Below are 24,758 nucleotides of genomic sequence, written 5' to 3' on the forward strand. Positions count from 1 at the left end.
ACTGTGTCAAAATTGCATGAATAAATTATTTTTTTGGAAAAATGTGTTGTCTTAATTAAAATGTTATCTTCTACCAACATATTTTTAATTAAGACATTCCTGAATATTTTCATTCTTTTTGTATAAAAATTTGAAAGTTGAGCGGAACCACTTTCAATCCTTTTCCCTCGCTGTATTAGAAGGGGTTGAAATATGCTTTCAAGAGAAGCTAACATCATCCCTGTTCTTCTGCTGGTTCCCTACAGAGACACAGGCGTCTGCGCTCGTGAGCTGAGTTTGATCAGAGGAGTTACAAATCTTCACTTTGAGTCTTACTGTAACCCACAAACCTGTCGGCCACAGTGAAATGTGTGTGTGTGTGTGTGGGGGGGGTTGGCATTTCGAGGGGGATTTAAGACCACATCTTTGTTTTCTCCTCTTTGTATTACGAGGAAAGTCGTCCTGCCCCATTGTCTGACCAGACTCCGCTCAGACCTCGGTTCAGTCAAAGAAAAGTTTTCCAGTAATGAGGTAGGACATGAAAGCTGGCAGAACACAGAAACACATTGAAAGGGCCCGTTTGATCTTGCCATGCACAATAGTAAAATCTGAAAAGAGCAAAGTGTGCTTTAAGCAGAAATGCAGTGCATTAACCTCTTGTCTTTTGACAGGTCCACACCTAGAAACACGTAATATGCCACTCTTTGGAAAAAGCAGTTCATGAGTAATGACTTCCTTGTGGGGAGGGGACTTTTTTTTTTGCCATCTTTACCTGCAGCTTTTGTGGAGTTGTTGCTCAAGACAGATGGAGTTACCCTCCTTTCAAAGCTTTGCCATATAGAAACCCTCTTCATGTCTGTTCTTTGATGTGGCAAAAAATATTACTCACTCATTTCTTCATAACCTTATTATGCAGCATTTGTCACCGCTGAACTAATGAATGTTAAAGAAAAAGACGAGACAATTCTTTCTCTAGAGAGGAGCGAAAAAAAACAAAAAACGTGGTGGAGCTGACAGATTACCCAGCGGCCTGTCCTGGTGGTCACGGGTCAGTGCAGGTCGTCTCTGTCCGTAGACACTGTTAACTAAGTGGGCCGGCACTATCTCTGTCCATTCTCCAGCCAGACTGTTGACTCCTCAAGGAATGATAATGAAACATCACTCCTGTGTTTAACAGTTTATATGTGTTAATATGTAAGTGCATCTTTTTTTCGTGCAAAATATACGTGTTTTTTTCTTAAGGATTTTTCAGCTAATCCTAATAATCCGACAGTTAATAATTCTCTAATGTCAAAAAGAAAAAGGGACGGCAGGTGGTTAAATATATATGTTAAGAACGCATTAAGGTTTAAAAAAAGAAACACATGCAGGACTAATTGCATTCATTTCCCACACAGAGCTTTTAGGACAAAGGTAACCAATGCAGGTAATAGAGTGACTGAATATAATCTGCTTGGATGGAGGACCTCTGTCCTGCCATTGTCATGCCTGAACTGCAGTCAATGGCAGACAGAGCCTGTGTCGCCTCTTAAAGCAAAGACCATGTCCATCAAACTGCTTGAGCTTCTGCTCTAATAACCCTCCATTCTAGAAATGCCTCTCTGTCTCTTTTATGAATACAGCCTGCGTCCCTTGTGTTCAATTACCTGAGTCAATACAGATGTATTGAACCTTACCATATGAGTAAAACCATAAAGTGTACATGCAAGAGCAGGGATGTTGCAGCCGTCTCCGAGGGGTATTTGAAATTACACGGGTGACTCACAGTCCAGGAAGTAAACAAAGTGGTAATATGAAGGCAATAATGACAAAAAAAATAATAATAAAGGAAAGAAGTGTGCGACCAGTGGTTTCCTCCCACCAGTTTGTTGATCTACTTGACATTATTGCATCCTGCAGATTGCATTAGAGTGATAAAATAAGAGTCTGCATGTCCCACTAATGCCTGCATTCACGTGAGACCGTGTGTGCTTTGCGTGCATGAGACAGCTGCTTCTTTTTGCCTCATGCACAAACAGACACACACACTCAGGTAGCAGCTGGGCAGGCTCACCTGTCATATTAATAAAACTAGACAATCCCTTCCATCAGCAGCGCAGCAGCAGCAGCCGCCGAAAGGAGACAAAGAACAGAGAGGCGGAGAGCCATGACGAGAGAAAACCAGATGAGAGAAACTGTGGCTGCTTCTATGAAATGTGAAATATACTGGAGATATCAGAGCTAAACCCCTGCATGGAAGCTCCAGCATGTTCTTATTAGAAGATTCAATAAACAATACAATGCAAACGTCTCAACAGAATCTTTTTTTAAACAAATAATTAGAAATAAATAAATAAAAGACAAAAAAAAGAACAATTTAACATTGTTTTAAATTTTGTTTTTTGGATTCTACTTTTTGTTTTTTACACGTTAAGTTGAAAATTAAGAAGTATTAAAACCCAACTTGAGATTAAAAACATTAGATTAAAAAAATTGTATGTGTACATCAACAAGATAAACTGAAAAATGTAAAAAGATACCAAAAAGCTAATTTAAAACACGACAAAAACACAATAAAGTCTTTTATTCAGATTACATTAAAACCTTGCATGCACAGGAATAGGCTTGATGCACTTATGTAATTAAGCTGGAGAAACACTGGACTGCAAGGTGTTGCAATTAATCAAGATAAATGAATTACTCAAAAGCATTTTATCCCAAATCAACGCACGTTTTATTTTAGCTCCTGTTTCTTTAAGACCCTTCTTGTGAAAGCCCCAGTCTGCGGTGATCACACAGATAATTGGTCAAATATGGGTGTGTGAGGCAGCTGCAGTTTTCGTTTTAGGTGTGCCAAACTAACCAGCAGGCAGGTATTATGCAAATACAGTTCATGCGATTAGATAAGTGATGGGAAGAAAGAAAGTGCTTGGAAGTATTTTGCACACTTCAGGAGCAATGTTTTCTCTAGGAGAGAAAAAATACCTGTTGATGTGGACTTAATATCCTCATGTGCAGAAAAGCTTTAAAACACTCTTAGCAAAAAGGGGAAAATAAAATTTTTCAATTATTATTACTTAAAAGTTCAAATAAAATATGCAGAATTTTGGAGTCATTTTTCCAGTCAATAATCTTTTTTAAAGAATTTGAGTTTTTCAAAACAATTTTTAATTGCAAGGTGCCAAATCAGGCAGTAAAAACTTAAAAAAAAAAAACAATCTATATTTTTTTCCTAAACCCTTATGAGTGAACCATAAAAACCTCCACAACCCAAATGTTGACTTTATTTCATTTATCTTTACCTAAAGCCAGCTTATTAATAAATCTAGCTTCATATATTTAAAAATGTGTATGTAAATCTAATGTGAAAGCTTTGGGTTTTTTATGCTTCCTTTTTTAGGGGTGGTGGGGATTTTCAAGCAGCACTGCCGTGGACCACAGAGCAGTGACAATATTGATGAGATAAAAACCCCTTTGGCAACTTTATGATTGTGCGTTTATGTATGTCTTCTTTGTTTCTGAGTCGGCATTAATGAAAGCCTGTTGACGCAAGCGCGCATGTTGCTGCTTGCTGTTCCCCTTGGCATCCAAAAAGGCCCTGGACAGAGGGAAGAGAGGGCCCAGGGAAGAAAGAGGGGCCAGACAGTGGGAGAGGTATAAGGGCGGGAATAAAAAAATGGGGGGTGGAAAATGGCAAGCCTTAGAGAAGGAGGTCTTCCTGAAAAAGCACCACATCTAACAGAAGAGGTTGTGCCGCAGACAAGTCAGTCCTCCTCCCCTTCCTATTCCATTAACTCCTGGAGAACCTGACTGCCAAGGAAGAGCTGATTCAGTGACAGCTGCTCCATGGGTGGGATCCAGCGTGTTTGCTTTTACCTGCAAAGAACTCATCCTAAAGCCAGTGAAAGCTCCAATGTGTCATAACTGACAACAAAATGAAAACACTCTCACAGACTCGCAAGATCATCTGGCAGCCGGGTGAGATTGAAGCTCATTAATCTTGACTTTCATTGTGAAAATCTAAGGGCTGATTTTTCTCCTCACATTCACATAAATCAAATTAGTGGAACATCCACAGCAAAAAGTGGCTGAAGTATTTGCATCACAGCAGCTTCAAAGTCGAGCACGGCTGATTTGGTGGATTACCTACGCGGTTGACTCCAACAAAACGTGTCCATGGAAAGAAGCAGGAAATGCTCCATAAAGAGGCTTTTGAGAAAGACTGACAGGTCCCGGTGACTGAGCACCAATTTATGGATAGAGGCACAATAAGAAAGTTCCCAGTGTTCATTGGAGGCCAGTGAATCCAAAATGAACTCTTTTTATGAGGCTAACTTTGCCACCACGATGGCGCTTGCACAAAGCCGCCAACAAAGAGTGGCAGTAAAGGAGGAGTTGGGACAAGATAGCAGCACAAAGGAAGAATCAACTTTCACGTGGCTGAATGCAGGCAAGAGCCCTGCCCAGCTGTTTTTAAAGACGACGTTTTGACAGGGTGGCAAGCTATTTTTAACCATGTGCACTTCTTTCAGGCACACACACAAACACCCCTTTCACCAGGCTTTGTTGGTAACCTGCAGTGACCTGCATTCAGGATGGTGTCGGGGACAAAAGACACTAAAAAACAGGGTGCAGGGAGGTATACAGCTGGAAGTTGGCTCCAAAACCTGGAATGCAATCATTTGGTTAAAAAAGTATTAATGTCATAGAGATCAGTTATACACATGTGAATGTAAATATTAAAAACTTTGGTTTAAAGTAAAACAAAAAAGGCTTGAACGTCAATTCACACCCAAACAGAGAAAGACGGCTCTTGTAACATTGCTCTGGATCCTGATGAAAAATTCAAACAATATTAAATGGGGAGTGTCAACAGCAGACACACTCCTGTTGAGGGCCCTTCAAACAGACAGAGTAACTGCACACACATTACGCAGCCACAATTCAACCTCTTAGTGTAATGATGATGGCAGCTTTAACTGGGTCACAGCTTTTAAACCAACTCCCCTGCAGGAAAGAGTGTAGTTCAGGCATGCCAGTGAGCGTCACCTGAGATCTTTGCAACTCCTCCTTCTATCTGTGGTGACCACTTCATCGGAGGGCGCACCTCTGAAAGGCGCAGATTAAGAAATCGGCAATGTAGGATTTTGACTGTTCTCCTGCGAAACACAGAGCAATAATTCCTCATGGCAGCAGAGATTTGGAAGCAGACTTCAGGTTCTCACATCCAACAATGATTCCTTATCTCAGAGTTTAGGAAAGAAAGACCAAAAAACTCTCATAAATGTGGAGTTTCCATTGTGTTTTACAGGCAAAAAGCAAATAAAATGCAGATAAAACACCTTAAAACAAATATACAAACACAACATAATTGGTTGAGAAGTTGTAATTTAAAGAAAAACAACCAACTGCTAAATGCAAAATTTCAATTTTAATTTCAATGACATTTTTTTGGGAAGTTAATTAAAGTTTTTGAATACTTTTATAACTTAAAGCTAATTTAACACTGAAAATGACATTCAGAAGGGACAATATTTTTCTTTTTGCTGCACAAAGATTTTAACTCAAATGTTTTAAGTTTATGATGATGTGCTTTAAAACAGTATGTGGTAAACTTTTATTTGATGCTTATTAAAGAAATGAATTGTGGATTTTGTGGTGTGTTTAAGATCATTACTGGGTTGTAGAAGCACTCCCCTTTTTTTATTTTTGCCTTTTCTCTTTTTTTGAATGAGTGTTATGTTTGCCTCCAGAATTTACTGGCATAACATTGAATCCATTCTTTCGTCAAGCAGTAAAATCTTCCCTCAGGCTGTCACTGCAGCCCAATTTCAAAGCACAATGCAGCCAGCAGGTTGAAATGGAGATTTTTATGTCGGCAACTCCCTAAATAAAAGGTTGTATTTAAATGACAAGTGTAGAACTTCAAGTAAATCTTTTAAAGCTTTATCGAAAATATAAAAAATCCCCCCAAAATTACCTTATTATAGTAATAATAAATTCAAGCAAACATCTCAATGAATACATTTGGTTATCACACCACTTCTATAGTAAAACATTAACTCAAAATTTGTAATTACTGAAGTTTCATTATTCTCACGTCTCCTGATGTTTATTTTTTACCAGCTACACAGTAATTTGTGACAAATCTGGTTTTTTATCCAACTCCACTTATTAAATGTTTTGAAACTAAGGCAGTTTTAACTTCTTAGGACATTACTTATTTTACTGATGTTCTTTCTAAATTTAAAGATAAGACCACCTTTGTTAGACCAAATCCAAATTCGTCTCCTACCCCTACAGCTTCTCCCTACTCCTACATTCAGCCATCCAAACAGAGAGTTATGGAAAAATAGTGTCTTCGAATTCTGACATTACTCCCACTCGATGACATCATCAATAGTCGAGGGTCAGCTACACTAGCGTGGAACTCAGAAATACATGACAACATGGGTTTTATATCTTTAAAAAGGTCACGTTAAAAGACAAAGTCATTACGTACATTTAGATGTAAACTTCTGTGCATCAGAGACACGTGAAGATAAGTGCTTCTGCTCCGCAGCACGGTGAGATGTGGAACACCTTTGCGGCAGAAGGCTCGGCATCCCTCCACTTCAAGGGTTAGTCCATGGCAAAACTTTTTTGGACAACCCTACCCCCTCCAAATGGCTTGAGAAGCCATAGGGGTTGAATTCGGATTTAGCTTTACTTTCCCCCTACATTTTTTAGTGTTAGGGTTAATTCATGCCATTTACATTTCAGAACTGAGCAAACTTTGGTCAAAATGTAAGATTTATGTCATGGTGCCTCCGTCAGCCCCCCCCCTGCTTGGCTCCTGATGCGACACAGCTGCAACCACTTACCTCATCATACGCCTGCCTTCGTAAGGAGCTCCAGGACCAGTATTCATCGCCAGTTCGTTGCCCCTGATGGTGCATAGTTTGGTCGTCACGTTTTTGTTTATTGTCCCAAGCCCGCACCTAAAATCTTGTTCTTACCTGTGTCCAGGAATCCACAGCCACGAGTGGTCGCCTGAGCCTGCATCTATTCTGGAACCCTGCACTGTCTGCTTCACCCGGTCAAACCACGAGCCTCTGCTGATCTTTCTCTCCACCACGAGCCTCAGCCGAACCTGCTGTTCGTCGGAATCCACGAACGAAGCCACCAGTGATGCCTACAGGAACCATTCACCCTCGTCGTGGGACCCCTCGGAGTCTGTTGTCCCTCATACTCACCTAATTCTGGATCTGAACATTAAATCCATTTTTCTAATCACGCCAGCTCTCACCTGTGTCTCCTTCCGAGTTTCAGCATCTGGGTCTATATTGTTCTGGAGCCATGACAATTTACTTGATTAGAATTTCTTTACTGTTGTTTAGATATCATCCGTCCATTGATCCATTTTCAATATCTGCTTATTCCTGTTCAGGGTCACAGGCATGCTTTAGCCAACCCAGCTACTGTCCTCGGACAAAGCAGGGTAACACCCGATTGCTCACCAGTCCTTTGCAGGGCCACATTCACACCTAGGGACAATTTAGAGTCACCAATAAACCTATGAAGCATGTTGTGAGACTGTGGGAGGAAGCTGGAGTTCTTTAATTTTATTTTTTTTAATTTTTTTTAACTTGTCCTGGGCAAACAGATGAGGGCTGAAGGCCTCTTGTGTTGGACATATTTTATTTTAACAACAGAGGTTATATATCTTCTGACAAACCAGAGGTATGTCTGAATAAACCCCTTTTGTAACCGAGGCCAAACTTTCTTCATTTTAATCATATTTGAAAACTTTTGTCTTGGACTGGACGGAAAAGGAAAGGAGGGAGGAAGAGGGATATTAGAGAGGAGGGGGGGGGGGGGTAGGAGGGTGATTATGGGGGGGGGGGGGTAAAACCATGAAGCAGCATAAAGCAACAAGTTTCTGGATGGTTATACTCATTACAGTAAGGTCAGATGTATTACACGTCTTCAGGCATCAAGGGATTAATGAATTATTTTATTTAAATGTCAAAGGTACTAAATATTTTTGTGTCTTCACATGGTATTTATCTGAATTATCTGAATTTCTCTGTGTACGAAAACAATAAAAATCAAGTTGCCCTACCAAAGATGTAATGAAAACATATCTTTACATACAGAACTTTGGGAGATTAAATGGCCAGTTTTCAAGTTCTTTTTGTTAATTTTGGATACTCATTTTGTTTTGTAAATAATAAAAATCTGAGTTTTTTTTAAACCTGAAAAATAACTCTTCTCTTTTAAACTGTAGTTTGTGTATAAAATAAACAGAGTGCCCTTGAGGGATGTACACACAAGTCTCTCTGCACTTCACATAGCTTATCCTAAATGTGGCCATTATTATAAGGACTGCTGCATGCATCCGGCTGCACTGCAGGGTCAGTAGCTCCACCACCACCACCTGTAGGCAGACAACTGTGCTGACTATAGAAGGGGCTGTGGTCAGACACAGGAAGCAGCGACAGCAGGTGCACTGTTATCACCTCAATGGAAAGGTAATGAAGTCACATCACAATCAGCAGGAAATGAGGCAGCACAGCTCAATCTGTTTCAGCTTGTTTTATTACACCAAACAATATTTTAATCATGTACACAGACCTGTACATGATCAGAGAATTGATAGCAGCTTCTGAATCTTCGACACAATCAAGGCACATCTGTAAACTTCTGCGCCTGGCAGTTGCATGTCTTTTGTTTATGAGTGTTCTGAAGACTAAGTGGTGTGACATTTACAGGCGTCCTCTTTGAAGAGAAGCCAACTGCTCTCTAGGCAATAAAAGGAGCCACCTGCATCACTTCACCTGCCCTCCTGCGAAGGCTTAGTGTAGAAAAACAGCAGTTTCATGCCTGGTGGCAACTGTACATCCCAGCACAATCTCAACATGCTCCCAGTTTCAGCTTCTGCAACAAACAGAATAGAAAAGGGAAAAAAAAGAGAGCCATTTTTCTTTTCAGTGTCTCCTCTCATGTAAGCATGGGGTAAGCGCACTAATCCTGCTTGATGTCATGACTCACAACGGGTGTGGCCCATGTGCTCCAAAAGATAGCTCTGCTACCACAGCCTGAATATAAATAGGAATGTTTGGGTTAGCTTTGGAAACCAAGTTGACGTATGGATAAATATGTACTGCATGAATGTGCGTGTGTATGTTTGTGTGAATATCAATATACTTTGTATACTATATACTTTAATATATATATATATATATATATATATATATATATATATATATATATGTATACATGTGTGTTCACGGGCTGCATGGAGGTGTAGGGGTTAGAACTAGGAGTGTGGATTGGCAATGGTCTGGCAATACGATATGTATCCAATATGCATCCCACAACGCGTTACATGTCACAATATTGTACCGGAATACATTTTTGTTTTTTAGGAGTATGACTTAGAAAAAACTCTACTTGAATATTAAAATGCCTTTTAATTGTAAAAAAATGGTAAAATTAATTGTATTTATTGAGCACAATGTTAAGAACTACAACTGTATCTCATATACAAGTTGCTTTTGCCCAAGCAAATTCATGGTGCTTTAATTTAGAACCTTAAAAATACATTTGTTTTTAAAGGGAAAAGTCAACGTTGTCTGATTTTTACAACATATTTTTCAGTTTAAGAAAAACTAAATAGAATGGATGTGGCTTAACCAATAAGGTTCAAAAAGTATGATTGAGAAAATAAAAAGCTGTTTTTTTTTCAACATTGTTCTATTAGCTCCTCCAGTACCTTTAAAAGGTTCAGAAGCTTGAACGGTGCTTCAAAAATAAAGGAAATAAAAAAAAATGTTTCCAGAAACATTAGTGTGATGAGCATGACAGGGTGAAGGAGAGCGCTTTAAAGGGGCTAAGATTCTTTATTTTCATGACAGTCTGCAACATGGCACAGAGCTGGGTACCCACCCCAAGTAAAAACTATGTAGTGCATGTCTCATAACAACAAAACAAGCTGGTTCTTGCTGAGATCTTGTAGTTGTTTTGTGCGGTGTAGAGCTGCTCAAAGAGGCTCAGTGGATGGTGCTGCCAACTAGTGGTCAGGGGTTTAAGTGGAAAACAAGAGTCAGATGCTGAAGGACGCCCATGAATAATTAAATAACTATCAATTCAATTCAATTCAATTTTATTTGTATAGCCCAAATTCACAACAACAGTCGTCTCGACGGGCTTCGCATCGATAATTGAAAAAGTGAAACATAAACTCAAAAGGATCATGAATACATAGAATTCAATGGGAAAATACTAAATTGAACTAACAAACTGACTAAGCTTAACTGGCATCAAGAATTAACTTATCTAACACTACAACTACATTTTAAAGTCCAGCAGACGAGCTTCATCCAGATCGAGTTGGGGGGACAGTCGGGGGCGTGAGTCGAGCCAGAGGCAGGATCCACAGCCAGGTGTAGGTGTAGGAGCAGTAGTAGAGGCGAGCCAGAGACGAGGTAGACGGTCAGGTACAGGAGCACGGATGAGCCAACTGGAATCTGGAAGCATTCCCACTCCCCAGGAGGGGAGAGTGAAAGAGGGACAATACATGAATCGCACTGCACCAAACAGAGGGAACTAAATGATGAATAAGTGAGAAACATTTATTTCGGTTATGTTAAACAAACAAACTTAAAAACATCAACATAAACATTGACACTGATCAATGTCAACATAAACATTGAAAAAAATAAATAGAAATAAATAAAAAATAAAAAAATAGCATAAACATTGAACAACATTAACCGAAAAAGGTGTTGGGTGAAGCCAAGGCTTATTTCCCCAACCCTGAATACAAACCTCACATCTACCACAAATTGTTAGAACCTTAAATCAGAAAAGAAAAAAAGAAGAGGAAAAAACAAAAAAACAATGATCAAGAATAGAGAAGAGAGGAAGGGTAGAATTAGATGAGAAAAGAGGACAGAACCCCAGTGCACCATAGTTACCCCAGCTTCAACTTCTAGCAGCCTACTAAAAACAAATAGTTATTGTTATTAATTTTAATTTAAACACATTAACATTAAGTTAGGTAATCTCTGAATACTAATTAGTCTGACAATAAGCCTGTCCAAAGAGGAATGTTTTCAGTCTAGCTTTGAATGCAGAAACTGAGTCGGCCTCTCTTACATGAGCTGGGAGTTTATTCCATAAAACAGGGGCTTAGTGGCTAAATGCTCTACCTCCAACTGTACTCTTACTAATTCTAGTAACCACAAGCAGTCCTGCATTTTGCGAGCAAAGCGTTCTGTTTGGGTGGTAAGGGACTATGAGGTCCTTAACAGGACGGGGCCATACCATGTAAGGCCTTATAGGTTAACAGGAGGATTTTGAACTTGATTCTAGAATCAACTGGGAGCAAATGAAGCGAAACTAACACAGGAGTGATGTGATCTCTTCTGCTAGTTCCTGCTAACAATCTAGCTACTGTGTTCTGAAGAAGCTGGAGACTTCTTAAGGAACTCTTAGGACACGCTGCCAACAAAGAGTTACAGTAATCCAGCCTCGACGTAACAAACGCATGGATGAGTTTTTCAGCATCACTCTTAGAAAGTATATTTCTGATCTTAGCAATATTCCGCAGGTGAAAAAAGGCAGTTCTACATGCCTGAGATATGTGAGCCTTCAAGGATAAATCCTGGTCAAATAAAACCCCAACGTTTCTAACTGTGGAATTGGTTGCTATACTTATGCCACCCAGGGAGACTATCTGACCAGGCAGAGCATCTCTATCATCCTGACAGAATTTTAAATCGATATCTATCTATCTATCTATCTATCTATCTATCTATCTATCTATCTATCTATCTATCTATCTATCTATCTATCTATCTATCTATCTATCTATCTATCTATCTATCTATCTATCTATCTATCTATCTATCATATCACAAAGCTGGAATAATCTCAAACGGGTTACTTGAGGATGACAATAAGTTCACTGTACTCAAATGGCCTCCACAGTCACCAGATCTCAACCTAGAGCACCTTTGGGAGTAGGTGGACCGGGAGATTCTTATCATGGTTGTGCAGCCAACAAATCTGCATCAACTGTGTGATGCTCTCATGTCAATATGGAGCAAACTCTCTGAGGAATTTTTCCACTACCTTGTAGAATCTATTCCACCAAGGATAGATGCAGTTTGAAGGAAAAGGGGGTCCAACGCGGAACTAGCAAGGTGGACCTAATATAGTGGCCGGTGAGTGTGTACGTGTATGCACATATACAAACAGACACATTAATGTGTTTAAATATATCTGTGGGTTTGTGTAGATTAAGGGTTGACAGTGGATTTTAAACAATCCGATTCACTGACCTAAAATCGATCCAGGACACCATTTGCCAAAAAAATCAACGAGTGTGACTCAGAGATAAATACCTGAGTACTGAACAGTGCAGGGGAAGTTTTCCAGATTCCTTTTTTTTCTCGAAGGATAATCATGTGTTAATTAACTATTTGTACAAACAAACAAGTAAACAAAAGTTAAGGTCAAATCCATTCACATTTTAGTTTCATAAAGATCAACCCAATGTTGTTTTTCCATTTTAATATAATACAAATGGAACATTATTAGAACATTCCACCACACAGTATGGTCACATGTCTTTCCAAAATTCAATGCGTTTCCACACATTGGACTGGAATGATGACTTGATTCTTTTTTTCTGTCATCACATGTATGTTTTCGGCTGTGATGTCACTTGGTCATTTTTATGTAACAGTAAGATAAACCTACAATGCCTCAATCCAAAATGTTTATTCCAACATTGATTATAATTAATATAATTAATTTATTTTATTTTGAGACAATTTTGTAATGTATAGGTCTATTCGATAAACATCTTGTCTTAGACTGATTGATTTGGTTGGATTGCAGGAATAAAAATTGGTTAATCGATTTAGTTACGCGCCTAGTGTACGTCATTACAGAGTCTTTACTATATTTTATTATAAACATGAACTTTTCTTGATAATAGCTATGCTCAACATTCATGGGAAAGACTACAAACTAGTAAACAACCAGAACAAAACCCTATAGAGAATTAATGAATATCATCTATAGAAAGATTAGACATTAAACCTACAAAGCAGAAGAGTTTAAAGTTTGATTCAGGACAGCTTGGATTTCCATATTACTTCACTAGTGCCACCAGCAGATTACATTGTTGCAGAAATTCATTCAAATGGAACCTTATATAGGTATTGAGTCATAAACAAATGATTTACATTATCTTGTAGGTTTTAAGTAAAATTTATTTTCTTGGAAATCTCTAAACAGTTATAAAAATTACAACAAGAAAAATGTAGAACATATGTGTAATATCCATCCATCCATTTTCCTCCGCTTATCCGGGACCGGGTCGCGGGGGCAGCAATCTAAGCAAAGATGCCCAGACTTTCCTCGCCCCGGCCACTTCCGCCACCTCCTCTGGGGGGACCCCGAGGCGTTCCCAGGCCAGCCGAGAGACATAGTCTCTCCGAGTGTGTCTCCGGTCTTCCCCGGAGCCTCCGCCCAGTGGAACCAACTGACCAAACTCTTAAGAGTTTAACTTTTAAATAGATTTATTTAAAGCAATATTTACATTCTGTTTTACACATGCATCATCTTCACTTTTGAAACTTAAAAAAAAATCTATTTCTAAATTCACATATGCTGAAAGAGCATGTATTTGTGTAAGTGTGTCTGACATTAAAGAATTGTGCCAGTATCCCCCCGTATTGTTATTGCACCTGCGATTGGCCTGGAGGCAGTCAATAGGAATCAGCAGAGAGCTTGGTGGTGCCTGTGGAGAGGGGTTATAGAGAGCTGTGTCTCCCACTCCTCAGTGTCTTAGTTGTAATGCATCCCTCCACTAACAGGGATCAAGGTATTAGGGATTCAGGTTATTTGTATTGATTTTATGTGCTGTCATGCTGGGCTCGAGGACGCCCTCATATTTGTGGAAATTGCAAATTCCACCTCAGAAATGTCACCAGCATTTAATCTCTTCTTGAGTGGTCAATATGGAAGGCTCACTCTGGTCCAACCACGTTTATTAAACAGAGATCAAGCGTTCCCACGGTTACCATGACACCATACACAGTGGAACAAGATTGGTTCAGGCTGGATGGTAACATGGGAATGAAGAAGTTCAACTTTAACATTAATAACTTTTGATTAGATCTGTGTCAATGGTTCTGAGATTGTTCATGGATCAAGAGAGTTGCCTTTGGATTAGGTTGAGCGCAGGGAGTGTTCACCAGCATATCATCACATAGATCTGCAACGTAAACCCCAGTGCTGTAAATGAGCGTGATTCAGATGATCTGAAAAGTGTGTGAAATATTGCGGTTTGTAAATCAACAGCAGTGGTGCTTCTTGACCATCTGAAGTCTGTGTCATTATTCCATGAGGACTCTTCAAGGTCTGTAAAAGCAAACCGCTTTGTTGCATCTGCCAACATTTGCATGCCATTATCATCTTTGCTTTATCCGTGTCATAGCAAATGTTTCTCTTTCTCCAGTGTTTACAGGAATGGCCGAGTCACCCCTCCTCTCTCCATTCACCACAATCAAATTTACTCTGGCTTGAGTACACGTTTAGAGGGGACCATTTGTTTGAGGCAAACACTTAGGGCCGTCGTATGTCATTGACCAGTGTCCACAAATATAAACCTATCAAGTTCAATCTTATAGGATGTTTAGCCCAATTGTTCTGCCAGTGCCATACATTGACATAACATCTATAATGCTTCAATAAACTATTTCACTCACATTAAAAATGTCAAACTTTCTTCTGCTCATTTAGGCCTGAAGAAGTGAGTTAATGATATTGTGGATGTTTGAAGGAAATCCTATTGTTGACATAAACATCCATTTAAGTATTTACAGTGCTAGTGAAGGAACAGCACAGCTAACAAATATGAACCTGCCGGCACAACCGGCGCATGCATCCTTTCTTCCTTGTTGATAAACCCCTGCTTCTTCTGAAAGCCCTCAGTTGACATGTACCTACAGAGAAAGCCTTAGCAAAACAAGCAGGACCCTTGTAAATATGCAGTGCCCAACAGTGGCACACGCAGTGTTGGCTTACATACTGCTAGTGGTGTTTTTCTTTTTACCTCCAAATTTGCTCTGAAAACTAATCACGGTCTGATAAAGCCTATGGTAAATATGGGAGAGATTGACACCCACATGTCAAAGTTTACATAGCCAGACCAAGTGTACATATACGGCAAGGGAGCTGTGGGGCCAGCAGGGACTGAGCTGGCCTGACCTCAGTGCGTCTGCGCTGGTGAAACAGACTTTGCAAGAAGGAAGGAGGAAGATTCTTTGCCAAAAATGAAACATTTTCATGAAATAAAATAAAGATATGCAGTTAGGAGAACAATAAATTAAAATTAAACATTTTTATATTGACACTGACATTTATGCTGTATTGGGAATAATTACAATATGAATCTCAATTAATATAGTTGCAAGGGGCTCCGTCATGAGTTTGAAATGCATTTAAACTATAAGAGCCAATGGCCTCCTTAACGGCAGGAGTGTCAGCCTCCCAATTGCTTGATAATCCACAGCAAAGACAGTCCAGCTAACGGAAAAGGTTAACCCTTGACTGATGTGTCTGATGTTAATCTATAGATCAATTAGGGAGAGGCACACTGGGTCAAGCTACAGATATTGCAGTGGCCATTAGTTCCTCTATCTACCATTATTACACAGTCACATGCTCAAACATTGTGCTAGGTTGGTATGCTAGGCACAGGTGCCTAGGGTAAACAGACAAGCCTATAAGGCTTGCACAAAATATTGATCTGACAGCAGATGGGAACCTTGATATCAACCATTCTGTTTTTTGATATCTGTATTCTTACGCGTGGGAACAATTGCACTGTTAGTGATCTGGACATTAGCTAATTAGGTGAGTTTCTTTTCCCTTTCTTTTTAAATAATTTTCAAAATTACATGCAAAATTAATATTCAGATGTGTGAAATATACTATTTTATTCATAACTATATATATTATGATGATTATTTAACTGGAGCTGGACATTTTTATAGCTTTTATTACCAAAGAAGTTCAAAACCAATTCAAAATATTTCTATGTGAGTGGCAGAAGTTCTTTAAAACCTAAATTTAGAGTTTAATTTTTATTGCGCCTTTCAATCGTCAGTATTACAATCCAACAAGGTAATCCAAACCCCAAAGCATTCAGTCTTCTTAAAAACACCAGACAAAACACAAGGCAGATGCATCGGCCTCCTTTGTTGCATTAAGCTGTGTCTAAAAAAAGGGAAGGGTTGTCAGTGAGAAAAGATGGATTTAAAATTTCCATTAATTCTTTCAAAGCATCCTTTTCAATTCCAGTGAATTACATCAATGGTAAAATAACTGAGGGGAGATGAATTGATACCTCGTCTATCAGCAGACTGAAGATGTAAAGTTCCTAAATCCTCTTTCTTGGAATCCCCGCTTGCAGATGTTTGGGTGATCAGGAGGGCTCACGCAGGGGATGAGTGTCAACAGGGCCAGCCCCTTCATTGGCAAAGGATGCTTGTTTCTTTTCTAAAGCTGGCAAAAAGACTAAAATGTCACAATATCATGAAAAGATGCAAGTGCTTTTATTGGTTATGAATAGGTGGTCCCTATGTATAAAACTTAAAATTCAAGATGGGGTCTAGAAGGGTCACATATTTCTTGAGACTATTTGTGCCTGCAACAAAGGAGCCAACTTATCTAAATAACGCTGATGGGTAATCCAACATTCCTCAATCCTAAAATCTCTGGATCATCACAGCAGGGGTAGGGAGGCATATTCATGACTAATTATGTCTCTATATTTGGCTGCTCCACCTCTGTGTGTTCACATCTCCAAGGGCATCAATCACTCTGAGCTGCTTGGCCAAACACCATTGACAAGATGGGCGCAATGTGATGCTAGCCCACCGCCTCTATGGCGTGCAACCGTTCAATTAGTCTTGGTCAGCAGGAGGCATGATTATTCCAAAATTAGTGATTATTTCCCTGGGTAAACAGGCCAGATTGGGGTTTGTCATCCCCTTGTGATCCTTGCTGGTCACTGGGCCTCCACAAAAGAGAGCAGGAGACTGGAAAAGAGGCCAGTGTACAGAAGACTGCATCCTCTGAAAGAGAAGCGCTCGGCCCCCTTCTAGCTGCCACAACCTGCGGCTCGACACAGCCCTCCCTGATAAAGTGCTATTTCCCGCATACAAAGGAGGTATCAGGCTTAATCCTCAAACCACCAACACCCCCTTCTTTATTCCCAGCAAGATAGCACAATGAGCGTAGATTTTGCCCTAATCCAAAGGTGGGCTATCACTGTAATCTGATAATTCGAGTTGATCAAAGTCCATTCAATGCTAATAGGGACAACACATCAGCATTATGATCTAATTAAGGATAGTAATGCAGGGAATTGTACACAGGGAGGGATGCCAGTGTGCCAGAATTTCATAGGAAAAGGAAAAAGGGCTGAATGCTATACTGTGGTCTAAACCTTGTCAGAACTTGCCAAAAGACAGTAAATAGCTGGGTGCTAAGGGACCGAAAGCATCAGAAGTTTTGTAGGCCATAGAAAATATTTCCGAAAAATTCATAATCACTAGAAAAAAAAGAAAATCAGATATGATTGCACTTCTTTCTAGAGATCACATTTAGCTTTAGTTTTGAACAGAACAGGAGCCATTTCCTTGCCAATTCAAATCTTTATTAATTGACAAATAAATCATGTTGCTGAGTTACCCCCATTAGCACAGCAGCTTTCTGCAACTGCAGATTTCTTTTTGGGCACTTGCTGAAATGCTCAATTAGACACGAGCTATTAACAATGCATCCAAATCAATTACCCACTTGCCTTTCGGAAGTTGATGTTCTCCTCTGGGAGGCACATCAGTCACGCCCTGCCTGCAAAGTCATCCCAAGCAACCCCTGCCAACCTGGGTGGCCACGGCTGTTTCACAACAGCACAATGCTGCTCCTACGTGTGGATAAACGTACTAAAGGGTTCCAACATTAGCCCGTCTTATCAAAATGAACTTCTTTTAGAAAAACAATAAAAGCAAGTGCCCTCTATCGACAGTGAGGTGCTCTGCACGGAGCACATTGACAAAACACTTAAAATCGCACAGCAAAAATTCCTCTTGCAGCGGCTGACATCCCTTCCACCTGGCCGTAAAACAACAAAACCTTTTTCGGCTTCAGTTCTGTTTAGATACTCCTTAGCTACAAAAATAAAGTCCAGATGTGTAGGCAAGAGTCTCATGCGGCAACATGCAGGCTGCTTGTGTTTGACGATGGAAGGCAGCCCTGTCGACAAGCATCGCTTTGCAAGTTGACTTTCCCTTTCAGAGGGTGTACAAAGACAGGTTTAACTCTGTAGTCTTAACAAAATGTACAATCATCACTGACACTGTTAAAGCTAACCTTGGCTGACTGTTTCTGTTTTCATGTCGACTAAAACGCCAAATGTGTGTTTTTTTGTTTTTATGTGAAGTTTCAAAGATGGCATGTCTAGACAACAAGTAGGTGGAAAACTCACTATAAAAATCCCATGATTTTAAATGATTCAAAGAAAAACAAAAGGATCAGATGATAAAATGTTTCAGTTAACTCCCAAACAAGTTGCTTTAAATTTAAATGTCTGTGTGGGTTAGCTCAAAGTGCGGCTCCCACCCCCCATTCTTAGCCCGACTCCCACACACAGGCAGGAACAAAAAGACCCACCTCGGTGTGGCCCTATCAATGTCACCGCTTTGTGTTGCGGTCTTTCAGGGTACATGAAGTGTCTTTAGCCACAATGAGATCAATAGCTCGGCCAACAGTGCAGCGGCTAGCAGCGGCCGCAGAGATGCAACAAGACAGAGAAGATAAAGCTGATCAGATCAGACGCAATATCACATCTGAATCCTTGATATACATGAGTACATTTAGACAAACTTTTCTATGTAACATTTGTTAATGTAGAAAAGGGAATACTACTAACATGCAATATTGATGCACCATATCTCCATTTAGATAAAAACGTCCCCGAGGACCTTCCAAAGTTATCTGTTTACTCTGCTGAGCTAGATCTTTCCTGTCTGTGACCTCAGTCAGCCTATAGGTACACTGGCTTGGACAAGGCAGTCCCATTGATTTCCCATTCTCTCTTGGCACAATAAAGGCGGTCAACGAACAACAGAGATGTGTCCTTGACTGAAATATTGTCAACACTTTTCTATCATGTTTAATTTTGATCGTTTAGCTCATCAAGGCTTTTTCTGTGGAGCAATAATCTGCTGACTCAAACTCAGTTGCGTCCATTTTTTTTTTACTTTGATCGCTCCCTTCTGTAATCTTCTAAACTGCAAGTGAATATATCATTATGAAGAAATGGAGACCACCATGTTAGACCTTAGAGCTTTCTCCACTTTTTCCCAACAGAAACAGCCCAAGCATAATTTGCCATCATCAGCTTCTTTTGTTCAAACAGGGACTGGTATTTGACAATAATCCTCCTTCCATAGATGAAATAATGTCTCGACAGGCAGCAACAAGACTCTCCGAAAACCTTTTTTCAGAGGCGAATCTTTGTGAGATCTGCAGTGGTCCAGGCTGACAAATGTCTTGTTAATGACAAAAACAAGCAGTGTCAACTTTTAATACAGGAAATAGACATGCAAAGCCGAGGTAAGCAGCCAGAAATTTACTATTTACCGATTCTTTCCTCCACATTGGGTATGAATTCTTAGACATGAGAAATCCTACATTTATAAGTCTCAAATCCAATGGACCTTTTATGTTTTTGTTTTTTTTAGAAACATGGGGACTGCAAGTTGAAAGTAAAGTAGAGGCCTTTGCTTTATATTCAACCTCTAGTTATCCTTCCAAAATGCCAAGTATAATGTCATGCAATATCTGACAAACTGACCTTAATTTAAAGGGCCGTCATTGATGTCAACAGCAGGTAAATACCAAGTTGCAAATGTGCATTGATTGTTTAGATGCTCCAGGTGACACGGTGCCAGCAGAGAGAACTTTGTTTACCTCTCAAATTTCACAGAATGTTGAAGCAGCACAAAAAAAAAAAATACTGATGAACTGCTTGAAGGAACACCCTATGAATTCTTTTAAATGTAAGAATAATAAAAAAAATGGTCTCAAGGAAAGTTTAGGTTAGCAGTAAGGTAGTGCATTCATAGCATTCTTTAAAAAAACCAAAAAGCTCAAGCTTTATAGGAATCCTTGCTATTCTTCTAACAGCCATACTGGCCAGTGCATACAGAGCAGCTCAATAAGGAAATGAGATGCAAATTACTACATACATTCAAAGGCTTCTGTTTTTTTGCAACATTAGTCAGGTTTTATCTAGACAAATGTTTTGTTAGTTAAAATGTACAAACTATTCAAAACAGATCTTGTTCTTTGTAATTGTTGTAAGACAGTATATCTGAAATGTGTGAAAGCCGGCAGACTGCCCGTCATGGGACACAATGCAAGGAGGCCTAATAAAGGTTAGAATTGATGGTGAAGGAAACAAAAAGAAAGTGTCTTACTGTTGGGCAAAAACTGCCTGACAAAACTAAAAATGAATCAATTTAGTTTAATTTGTTTACTTTGTACTTTTGGCCACAAAGGCTAAGAAAAAAAATCTCTGGATGCAGTAGACAAAGCTTGAGCTTCTCTTTCATGGACAAAGAGAATTCTTTTTTTTTTTTTTTGCGTTTTTAAAACAAACACACCAAGCTTTGGCAGCCAGTAATGACAAGATGTAGGGGAGGGAGAAGAGACAAAAAGAGGAGACAAAACCAAACACAAAAACAGTAACATCTGCGGCTGCTTCCAGCCAGACAGTTTGATGTGAATAACGCAGCACTTTGTGCCCTGACCTTGGCAAACAAAGAGGTGGAGATGCCTCGGGACTGGGGCGTGATGCCCCGGGAAGCGAGCGTCCAGTGAGCACCCTTCCTCGTTTCGCTGAGCTGGAGGCATTGTCCCTCGCTGGGGCTGAGAGGTGCCATCAGGGCACCCAGGCACTGCATGCCACTTGGACTGTCATAGCTGCAGCACAAAGATGGCTGCTTGACAAATGAAAGTGCCATGACACAGAAATAAAACGTCACTTTTAGAAGGGGTTCACGGCTGGGATCTCCATGCCATATGAATGCAGATCAGGGTCAGGCAAATAACCATAGAAGTGCCTTTTGAAGAGACTGGAAAATGTAAAGATAAATCAGAGTGAAAGGGGAGTAGATGAATATTTATTATCCATCCAGAAGATGCTAATATACATACAGATTTATTTCACCTCAGTCCAAAGTTAAAAAAAGGCAAATTCCTCCTCATCAAATCAAAGAGAAACACAACAAAGCCACTGTGTACTTCAAGACTTAAATCTTACAAGTTCCTAATCCTTCTGAAGTCCACACGGGACCTTTGGTCTCCATGGCAACAGCAGTGCATTCAACCAAGTGATTGCCTCCAATGAATTTCAGATAAGACAAAATGGAAGTGAATTGATGTGATTTTAATGCAGAAGTGAGCGGTGGAGGGGAGGTCCACTCGGTTCATATTTGAATAAAGCAAACAGAGCAGACAAAAGGCTGACAGCCGTAAATGACATTGTCAGTACAAAAATTATCAGCCAGTTTACAATCTGTTTGCTCATGTAGAACAAACAGAATGTGTGTGGCATCCCTGGCTTTGTGAACGGTGAGGCCGGCAGCCGGCGGCGAGAGAAAAGCAGATATCAGCTCCCCCTGCAGCCCTGCAACAATTAGATAGCAATTTGACAGGCACACTCATACTATGAGTTGGTTGCTCCTTTTCCAAGGACAACTCCACCCTATTTTTTTGTCATAGAAAAGGAAATACATAAATGGAGCGTTGAGAAAAAAGACAAATTGCATGACCTCTGGCCAGTGGATGTGCAGGGTGGGATATCAGAGGCGTAGTGAGACACACATTCCAAACATGGGACCCTCAGTTTCCTAGCAGGGACTCCAATCAAGGTCTCCTTTTCTGCCCTGTCTTCCTTTGGTGGTTGGCGACCAACGGGGGGAATCCTCCTTAAAGGCAGTCCTGTTCACCCCCCCCCCCCCCCCCTCTCCGTCCTTTGTTGCATTTTGTCACTTGTTTTGTTTTGAGCTTGTTAACTTCTCTATGGCCACATGGACAAGCAGCAGCTGGTGAGCTTGCAGTGGGCTGCTAGACATCAATTTTATCAGCTAGGGAAGGAGGGAACGTCTTGGTTTTGAAAGCCCTTTGACCATCACACTGTACTGTTGCCTGCCCAGACTACCATCAAAAGACCGCAATTTCAAATTTTTTTAGCTTTAGAAATTATTTAAAAGGATTATGCAAAAAGTCAGACAGCAATTAGCCCATAGACAGAGCCTGCAATATGAAAGTTATGAACTTGTCATGATCTAGTAAAAAGATGGAAACAAGCATTCTCATCCATTCAGCAGGGGTGCTCATTCAGCTGCAGCAAGCAAAGCCTCTGTGAAAGCTTTCTGAATAAATGAAAAAAAAAAAAAAACTTGAATTGTTTCTTCTTGGCAAGCTGGACCCCAGTTTGAAGAGGCTGTGGCCCTGTGAGTCACAGCTCTAACAGATCCAAAAGCAGCAAAGTCAGCTGATTGTTCTTGATACTGTGTCAAACTTCTGATCGCAGCAAAACACCATGTCAGAAGTGTTACTTGATATTCATCCCAAGATTCTCCTCGCCTTTTTTGTGAATCCCTGCTCTTTTCTCTGGCGGTGGAGACGCCGTTTAGTCTTATTAAAAAGTTGTTTGATTAGCCGGCGCTGGAATGGCGGCTGTGGAAAGGTCTGGCAGCGGCTGATAAAAGGGGAATGATAAATAGCCGAAAAATCCAGCCGTTTGCCAGTCAACCACTAGAGCATCAAAACACATCCATTTCTCAGCAAAGTTGATCCAATTATTGTCAACCACTCACAGATAGCTACTAAGCTTTACTCCTTTGATATCAGGCTAAATTGCTCTTCCCCTTTTTTGCCGATACGGCAATCGGTCATAAAGGGCCAGCCATCATTAGTGCTGTTTGAATTGGAGCCCTTTAGTGTTTGGTTAAGAGGGTAAATGCAAATTTGATGAAAGAATAAGGCTGCATTTACATATCAGCCTGAGCTCACACGGGGAGAGTAAACATTCTGTTTATCTCAAGTGTCAATTTATGATTTTGGTAGAATCTAAAGTCGCCCTTGGACCTGTTTCAAAAAAGCCTGAGGAAACTTACTTTTTATTCTATCTAAGAAAAAAATAAACTGACAAAAACATTCTATTAGACATTTACACCAGAAAAGAGCTCATGGTCGCTCAAGTTTTGCTCTTATTTATTTGTTTATGTTGAATATTTGGATGAAAAGTATCCCTTTTTATTTCCCTTTTTAAAACCATTAAATTCGAAGATGACAAAAAATAAACAAAAAGAATACAAAATAAATGTAAGGCTTCCTGCGACATCATGCATTTAAATCTTTAAGGATCTGTTTTTAAAATTGTGTTTCTTTTCTTAGTTTGTAATAAAATAAAACACAGCATAACCAAAGATCAATCCATATTTTTAAGAAATGGCACTGCAGTAGAGAAAGGATAAAAAATAAACAAGATAAATGTAAGTCATAAAATAAAGCATCTATTGTAAAGTTTAAAAATGTCAAAGAGAAAAATATTTTCATGTTTTTTAGCTCTCAAAAACTGTAATTTTTGCATTTTTGGTTTTTCTTTATTAAAAGTCAAAAACCTTTAAGCAAGAAATGAAATATATCTTACGATCAGAAAGCATGTATTCCACAGAAGCAGCATCTGATTTCTGCTCAGCCTCAGAGCTGAGAGGGCTGTTAAAAATAAGGCAAAACACTGCCATCTATGGCTGCATGTCTAGGACTGCTGAAATCCTGCACACCATGCACAAAGGCGAGACAGACTCCCAAAAAACCCAATATAGTTTGATATTTTCTGATAACACTAATAAAATATAATTGCAATAAAAAACTGCAATCACATACACGTTATTTTTCATTAACTTAAGTTAAAAAGAGCCCACAGGAACAGGGTTAACGGCAAAGTTTCCAGAATTGCACATAAAGCTGACACATTTTTGGCTTCCTATAACAACAGATTAGACTGAAACCTAGATTTTCATCCAAATGGGCATCTGGTGGCCATATCCTTTAAGCAACACAATTCTGCACAAATCAGGGGTTCTGTCAGAGCTTTTCGTACCACCTGCTGTGTATCTTCCCCTCAAAACGATTGAGCCTGCCTTTATTGTCTCAACATAATTTTATCTTTACAGTTTATTGGCCAAAATGCAACACACATTGTACATTTGCACTTCACCGCTAATGTCCTATATTATATCCGGGTTTATTGTATGGGATATGATTTGATATCAGAGAAATTACATTGGCAATAAAAGGACATATCAGGACTTAATTTTGACTGGGATTCAAAAGCGCATTAAGGCACAATAATGAAGTGCATATAGCTGCCAGACTGGGGTAGCAGGTTGGCGATGAAGCATAGAAGAAAGCCAGATGTCAGGGCTTCTATAGCTTAGGCCTTGACCAGGCCTACGTCTGCGGCGGCCCTTTATGTGGCTCTCCGTGTGATGCATTGGTCCCCTATGGGAGTCCCGAGGCTTTACTGGTGATGAGACGCGATCTGTCCCGTCTGTCACCTCTCTCCAAGTTATTCATACACCATCCATACAGTCAGTCCTTCAAGGCTTCTAATCCCTGTCTCCAGAGTTGGACTACAGACAGAGAGACAGACA

The sequence above is a fragment of the Oryzias latipes genome, chromosome 22, assembly GCF_002234675.1.
Source record: "Oryzias latipes chromosome 22, ASM223467v1".
Taxonomy (NCBI): Eukaryota; Metazoa; Chordata; class Actinopteri; order Beloniformes; family Adrianichthyidae; genus Oryzias; species Oryzias latipes.